The sequence below is a fragment of the Pinus tabuliformis genome, chromosome 6 (genome assembly GCF_031772625.1).
Source record: "Pinus tabuliformis cultivar Carrire ecotype Pingquan chromosome 6, CPIR1, whole genome shotgun sequence".
Taxonomy (NCBI): domain Eukaryota; kingdom Viridiplantae; phylum Streptophyta; class Pinopsida; order Pinales; family Pinaceae; genus Pinus; species Pinus tabuliformis.
The window spans coordinates 572,853,195-572,861,648 of NC_142292.1; positions in this window are offsets into that span (position 1 = coordinate 572,853,195).

Genomic DNA, 8,454 nt, shown 5'->3' on the forward strand with positions numbered 1-8,454 from the left:
TGTGAAAACTATGAAAACCACACCAGGATTAGCTCCTAGAAACCCTGGAAAGAAAAGAGGTAGAAAAAAGCAGATTGAGTTATTGATGGAATGTGGAAAGCTAATGATAGATTCAGGTAAGATGAAAGACCTAACCAGCTACTCATTTACAAATCTTTAATAATGAAGTTCACATCTTGGAATATCAGAGGTCTAGGTAGTAAAAGAAAACAAAGAATGCTCAGCAACAAAATGAAACAAGAAGCTTCAGATATGATCTTTATCCAGGAAACTAAATGTTCCATTCAAAAAATAAAAGAAATTCACAGCAAGTGGCTCAATAAATTTGAGTTTCTAGAAGTCAAAGCAGATAATACAGCAGGAGGCATACTCACTCTTTGGAACCCCCAAAAGATTGGCATAATAGATGTTGAGGCATCTAGGAGTTATTTATCAGTGGTTATTCAGCCTGTGGGAGATAGGGAGACTTATCTGGTTACGAATGTTTATGGCCCCCAAAGACTGGATGATAAACTCAGGTTTCTAGATTCTCTTGTGGAACTAAGAGATAGACATGCAAGAGTACCATGGATCATGGGTGGGGACTTCAACATGATCAAATCACTTTCGAAAAAAAAAAGCTCACCCTGACATGAGTAATGGCCTCTTTACTTGGAACAATAAAAGAGGAGGAGAGTCTCATGTAGCCTCAAAGTTAGACAGATTCATAATCTCAGAGGACCTTATGCTCACCGACAAGGAAATGATAGTGAGAATTCTTCACTTTGGAGGCTTGGACCATTGGCCTATACAACTTGAGGTTCAAGGCATTGGTACCCCCAAGAACAGACCTTTTAGATTTGAGAATATCTCGCTCACCCACCCAAATTTCATCAGCAACACTGCAAAATGGTGGACAGAAGATCTGCATATTTAGGGTACAAGAATGTTTCTGCTACACAAAATACTAAAGCACATCAAGCTCAGACTTAAAGACTGGAACAAGAATGAATTTGGCAATATTTTTGAAGCGAAAAAACGTTGTTGAAGACAAAATGCAGGAACTCAATCAAGCCCTTATCACGGATGGCTTTGATAGAGTCAGAAATGACCAAGTCACCAAACATCATCAAGACTGGGAGAATTTATTTAAACAAGAGGAAATATTTTGGAGACAAAAATCTAGAGTTCAATGGCTAAAAGAAGGGGAGCGAAACACTAGATTTTTCCACATATCCACCATGGCGAACAGATCTCATAATAGGATCTCTTCGATCAAGGATGAGGGAGGTCATATTCTTAATTCCCATGAAGATATAGAAACTGTGTTAGTTCAGCACTTTCGAGGTAGAAACCATTTCAGACAGAGATCATTTTATCAGGGACTTAACAAGGCATATACCTAGGCTTGTAACAAGAGAGGATAATTTCAATCTTAATAGGCCAGTGACTGAAGAGGAGGTTAGTGAGGTCATCAAAGAAATGCAGAATGGTAAAGCGCCAGGCCCGGATGGTTTCAATGTGGATTTCTTTAAAGCTTGTTGGAACATTGTTAAACAAGCTATTCTGACTGTAATGGAGGATTCCAGGATGAATAGAACCATTTTGAAGGTGCTCAATACTTCCTTCATCTCCTTGATCCCGAAACAGGACAATGCTCAAACTCCAGACAGGTTTATACCCATAGCTTTGTGCAATGTGGTGTACAAGATAATATCCAAAGTTGTTGCCAATAGACTCAAACCCCTTCTTCCTACTCTAGTTTCTATGGAGCAATCAGGTTATGTGGAGGGCATACAAATTCTCAATAACATCATTCAAGCGCGTGAGGTGGTGCATTCATTGTTAAGCAATAGGAAGGCCGGAATGATTATGCAATTGGACCTAGCCAAAGCTTACGATAAGTTGAATTGGACCTATATCAGGAAGGTCCTTTTAGCCTTTGGATTTGATCATAACTAGGTAAGATGGGTTATGGCCCTAGTAACTTCTTCTAGCTTTTCTATTCTGGTTAATGGTTCTCCTTCCAAGACTTTTACTCCTTCAAGAGGCCTCAAGCAGGGAGATCTGCTCTCTCCCTTTCTCTTTATCCTCATGATGGAAGGACTTGGTCGGTCTATCAAGCATGTGAAAGAAGTTGGTAACATCAAGGGTCTCCAACTTTCTGAGACTGGACAGGCTTTGACCCATCAACAATTTGTTGATGATACTATGCTGCAGGGAATCCCCACGGTCAAAGAAGCACTAGCATATAAACAAATCCTGTGTGACTTTGCCATGGCTACAGGTATGGAAGTTAATCTCTCCAAATCTAAGATTTTTTTCTTTAATACTAATATTTCTATTCAGAGAAATATCTCCAGAATTCTGGGCTTTCAAAGGGATGTCCTTCCTTCCAAATACTTGGGAGTTCCTCTAACTGATAAACCTTTGCACAAGAGCATTTAGGAGCCGGTGATTAATAAGATGCAGGATAAAATCAAGAAATGGACTATTAGATCTTTAAACTTGGCTGGTAGGTTGGTGCTTACAAAATCTCTACTTCAATCAATCCCTATCTTCATGCTATCAGCCCTTCCAGCTCCAAAAGGGGTTTTGCAAGAATTTAGAACCATTCAAAGAGACTTTCTTTGGGGTAAGGGCAAGGAGAGAAAGAAATGGGCCTTGGTAGCCTGGGATAAGATTTTCAAACCTAAAAACCATGGGGGTCTTGGCTTGGATGATCCAGAAGTACTAAGAAAAGTTTTAGGGGCAAAATTATGGTGGCGTTGGGTAAAAGATCCAAAGGCTCAGTGGGCTAGTATCTGGAAAGAAAAATACACCAACACTTAGCAAGATAATGATCACATAAGGATGATTGGCATCATAAAAGGCTCCAACATCTGGAATAAGGCTTGGGAGAATAGAGGCTTAGTACAAAAAAATAGCTTCTGGGGAATCAGAGAAGGAGATCTTGCTTTGTTTTGGGAGGATAAATGGCAACAAGAACCAACACTGTTAAGAGAGGACTTTCTAGACCTAAAGAAAGAAACTGATACCAAAGGGTTAATTAGGGTAAAAGATTTTTGGGATCAAACCAATAATGAAGGAAAATGGAGAACCTGGAAGAATATAGAATATAGGGATGATAGCCCCTTGAAAGCAAAAGCTGAGGCACTTCTGACAATGTTGGACCAAAGGAAAATTTTAGTTTCAGAGGGGCATGACCAACTTAGATGGGGAAACAATAATGAAGGTACCTTCAATCTGAAGGAGGCAAAGCGCATAATCCTTGAGCTGGACTCCAATGTACCGGACAGGGTTTGGCAGAACCTATGGAGGCATCAAGGATGGATGAAGATCAAACTCTTCATGTGGCTGGTACATCATAAGAAAATTCTGACTTGGGAAAACATTCGAAAGAGAGGTGTTCTGGGACCTTCTAGATGCCAGCTCTGTGAAGCCCAATAGGAAACAATGGAGCACCTTCTCAATAATTGCATTTTTACCTCCAGGTTGTGGGATACTTTTGCCACAATTTTCCAACAGATAGACAGGGACAAAGGAAGCATTATCAATACCCTAAATAACTGGAGACGAAACTTCTCTGATTATGAATTTCTTCGCTCAGCTTGGGCTTTAACGCCAAGCTTCATAATATGGAATGTCTGGAAAGAAAGGAACAACAGAATCTTCAAATCCCAATGCATTTTTGAGCAGATCTTAAGAGAACTTAAGGAGAAGGTAGGTACTTTAGTGCGAACTTTCCCAAAGAATCCACCTTCAGAAGCTGAAATGCAGATACTTCTTAAGTTGGGTATGCAGGGGCTTATACCACAGGGCTTGGATAGGAAGGTAATGAAACTGGACAATAAGCAGGATTACTGGCATCCTCCCCCTAAGGGTTTTTTGAAATACAACATTGATGGGGCCTCAAAAGGCAACCCAGGTGTTGCTGGTTTTGGAGGGGTGTTAAGGGATGAAAATGGCTGCATCCTTTTTATTTTCCATTGCCATTTGGGAAGAGCTACTAACAATATGGCGGAGTTAATGGCACTTGAGCAATGCTTAGAATTCCTGAAGCAGGATAATCTCCAGAATATAATAATTGAAGTTGATTCTGAGTTAATCATTAACTCGGTCAAGAGAATCTGCTGTGGCACGGAGCCAGAAAAAGTCTCAAAACACTGGAGGCTGCTTCAGGTCTTTCAAAGGATTCAGTTTCACCTCCTGTGCTTATGTACCGTGAGTTTTACTCATGTGTGAAGGACGGAAAATAAATTGGTGGACATTCTGGCCAATCAAGGGGTGCTCTGCACCAAAAGCAGGGTCAAGCTGAGTTGGCAAGAGATGCCTTAGAATAGATTAAGGGAGCATTGTCTCGATCAGGCTGATGAGCACAGAATGATGTTTCGAAATAGAGCCACAAAGATGGGGTCTAGTTGATTTGGTTTCATTATGAAGTGTTATTCCAGAAGTGAGGTCATATTTGGGATGCAGGTCTCTGTCTACCTCCTCAACCCAGGTAAGCGCAAACCCAGAAGTCTTAGGTGGAAGTTGCTCGGTAGACGAGGCTTCTCAAATGGACGACTGGATGGATGGATTTTCATCTTCCTTTGGTTCATGTGCCCGAGGATATGGGATGGTGCGAGGGGCCAAAGTCCAGGCTTTCTCAGCAAACTCAAAACCCCCGCATCACTTTCTGTGGTGGCAATACTGCTCTCGGGGTGGTTTCTGGTTTTTCGCATGCCCTTCAAGCTGGAAGCGGTATTTCGGAGTTGGGAGCAATTCCACTCACCAAGCAACACGTGGCCAAGGGAGGGGAGAGAATATCGCCCTCATCGCGAGGTAATTCTCGGTGCTTTTGGCTCGTGCGATATGATCCTCAACCATAGGATCAAGCGAGGTGAATCTATGGTCAAAAATAAGCGTGCATGTTGGTGGGTCCAGGTCAGTTACCGTGCGGTAATTCTCCGTGCTTTTAGGTCATGCGATATTATCCTCCGCCGTTGGATCTGGCGAGGAGAATCGACGGTCAAGGAAAAGTATGCAGGTCCGAGTGAGGTGTTATCTTCCGGGCTTGTTTCGCTTCAAGGTGGGAATCGGTGGATTTCGGGCGGACTACATGCTCGAGGGTTATCCCCCCATTCAGACCCGAAATCCTTATAGAATGGTCCCTATTTCCTCATCGGGTCTGATTCTAGTTTTAAAGTGTTTGCTTGTTATCACCCCGATTTTAGCCTCGTCCGTCAGATCTCTGAGGGTGGATCGTACGGTCTCGGCTTTTGTTTGTATTTCGCAGGTATTGTAGTGTTGTTTGTGGGCCCTTGGCTCGGTTTTTAAGCCTTTAGCTCGGTGCCCTAGGCTTTAAGCAGATAGTCATTTCTATGGCCCACAGATCCTTTGGGACTGTTGTAATTTATGTAATTTGTTTTTCCGATTCAATTAAATAGAAGGTACGACTCTTGCTGTAGCAAAAAAAGAAATTAAAATAAACTCACACTTCCAAAATGAAATTAAGAAAAATCACACTATCTCATTAAAGAAACTAAATTGATTTATTGCACCACACATCTAAATTTCTAAAAGCATAATTATTGTCCTATTAATTCCGACATGAAATGAAAATTGCATAACTAAGTTCTAAAATGAAATGATAAGAAAATCATCCATGCTCTGCAATTGAATTGTTTTTCAAAAAAATCATTTTAATTGTGAAATTGAAATGCTCTGAAACTATAAAGAAATCATTATTGCTCAAAAGGAAATCACCTATAAACCTGTAAAGAAATTACTCAAGCTTCTCTAAAAAGAACTAATTCATAACTGAAAAATAAATCACTGAATGTTCTGAAATAAATCAATTATGAACTATGTAAAACTACTCAAAAATAAATCACTGTTATTTCTAGAAATAAAACTATGAATTACTCTACAATCAATTCAAAAGGAAAGACTAATGAATCTACATCAAACGATAAAAGAAAACTATATAAACATCTACATCAAATGATAAAATGGAATTCTGGAAACAACTATAACTAATAACAAAATAAAAACATGAATTTAACTACATCAAATGATAAAATAAAAACATGAAAACGATTATATTAAAAACACAGAATGAAAAACCTTCATTGTTTGCAGGGTCCCTCCACAAACAGGCGGTATCAAATATTTACTCGAGCAGCCAGTTGTGCATCAAGTCTTCAAGGTACTTCTTCATTAAAAATGAATGAAAAACTGAGTTTTTAAAATGTCACAGTCACCTCAAAAGTCCCCCCCCCCACCTTCTTTGTTTCAATGGAGTGTTTATACAGTGATTACAATGTAACTTCATGGAGATTCATATGGTTAAAGATCATAACTAAATGGACACCTAGTTTCCATGAATTTGATGAAGCTCAGTCCATTCCAACCTTTTTTTGCTTGATTGGGCGTTTATTGACACATGGGTGCAATGTTTGCTCACGCAACCTACAAGATAGGGCTCCAAAGAACCTGAAATATCTCCCAAATGGTAATGAATTCAAGAAAATTGCTCATAGAGAACTTAATTGGACCCATTATGAAAAAAAACCCATGTTTTTGTTTTCCCAATATTTGCTTTCATTTGCTCAGAAAACACGTTTTAATTTGATTGGTCAAAACCGCTGCGATTTTCCCTTGATCTTTGCCTGGAGGTCCACACGTGCGAGTTGGGTGGAATTTGACCAATACAAATCCATATTGAAGCTTCTAGAAACCAAGTCCCAAGTGTCGGATTTCATTCTAGAGTGGTGTTGCTACCTCAACCATGGAGGTAGCTACAGAAACTTGACAAATTTGTAGTAACTTGAACTTACTAAACTGTCATTAGTAAAAACCATGCAAATTTGTTCTTAATCTACTAAAAATAAAAGAAAATGATGTTAATTAACCACTTAGACATATAGAGACACATTTTGAAGAATTGTGGTAAAAATGGTTCCAAGTGAGTGAAATGGTGCAATGAATGGTTGGAAATAATGGTTTAATGAATGACAAAGTCAAGTGAAAATGATGACAAATCAGTGACCCAACATCTCCCCCACACTGAGATCTTTGCATGTCTGCATGCAAATTGAGTCCCAAAAATGAACTCATGTACCTCTTTTCTTTATCCACACAAGGTTGTCCTATTTCATTCTTAGAGAGTGTTGCTTTAAAAGATGTTGGTTAATCTTATCAATGAATTTCTTCTTATATCACCTGTCCTTTCTCCTTGCTTATATTATGAGAGAATGAAACCTTGATAATTGCTTCCATAAAATAAAGTTTTTTTTTAACTTTTTACTGAAGTCCACACCAAGCCTCATTTCCATGGAATAAAGCTAATTTCCAACATTCGCTTCTCTGATGCCTAAATCTGAAAGTTGAATGTTTCAATGGAAAAGGAAACATCAAAGAAAATAAAATATGAATGCACACCATATAAAATACAACTCCCAAGAAGTAGCTTCTCCCAAAATATATTATTTTTGTATTTTCCTTCTATTGTATTCATCTTAGAACCCGTGTCGCCCAATTGTGATGCAATTAGACCATAAAGTGTCCAAGAAATGGAGTTGAACCAATAAAACCATTTCCACAATACAAGATTTTTCAACCAAGGGACAATGAACCCATAGAAGATATTCCAAGATGAATAAAAGGTTGATGAAATTATTGAACCATTGTGGTAACTTGGATTAATAACCACTAACATCATCCCAAAGTATGTGAAGTAGCGGAAAGTGAAAAATATGAAGAAGAGGAACCATAAAATTTTGGCAATTATCCACTCAAGTGAAATCATGGAGCAGATTGCATTAGTAAAAATGAGTAACAACTCACCACATCCAAGGCTTAACTCAATTATTTGCAATGTGGATCATGTTCATTACCATACTTTTGAAGGTGTGCCTCAAATCCTTCTTTATGCATGTTGAAATAGGGTATCAATGTCCTTTGCATGAGCCTTGATGAATATGTGTTGAATATGTAAAGAAAAGAAAGCATTTTGTGTTGTTGCTAAACTCCTAATGCATTTGCCTTATGATATGAAAAGAAATTACTGCTGATTTTTTTACCTTGTGCTCAACTCTTATTCTTGTTTGATGCATATATTCTTGCAAGGTAGCATCCTTGTGATATCATACTCATAGAAGAGAGAAAAAATGTGCAACAATTGATACAAATGTGCAGACCACACTGCAGGGGCATGGCTAGTGCCTCTAAGAAACTAGCCCTGCGCAGACTTATTGAGATTGATCCTGTTGACATTATTTTGCTGCAAGAAACCCTAGGCTCGGCTGATCTCATCTCTGGCATTTTAAACTCTATTTCTCCGAGTTGGCACTTTTTGGCTATGGACTCTACAGGGAGATCCAGTGGTCTTGCCATTGGATATAACCCCAAATCCATTAGAGTTCAAGCATCTTGGGGAGGTCATGGTTTTATGGGATTAGATCTCTTTTCGACAGATCTTGGCACCAA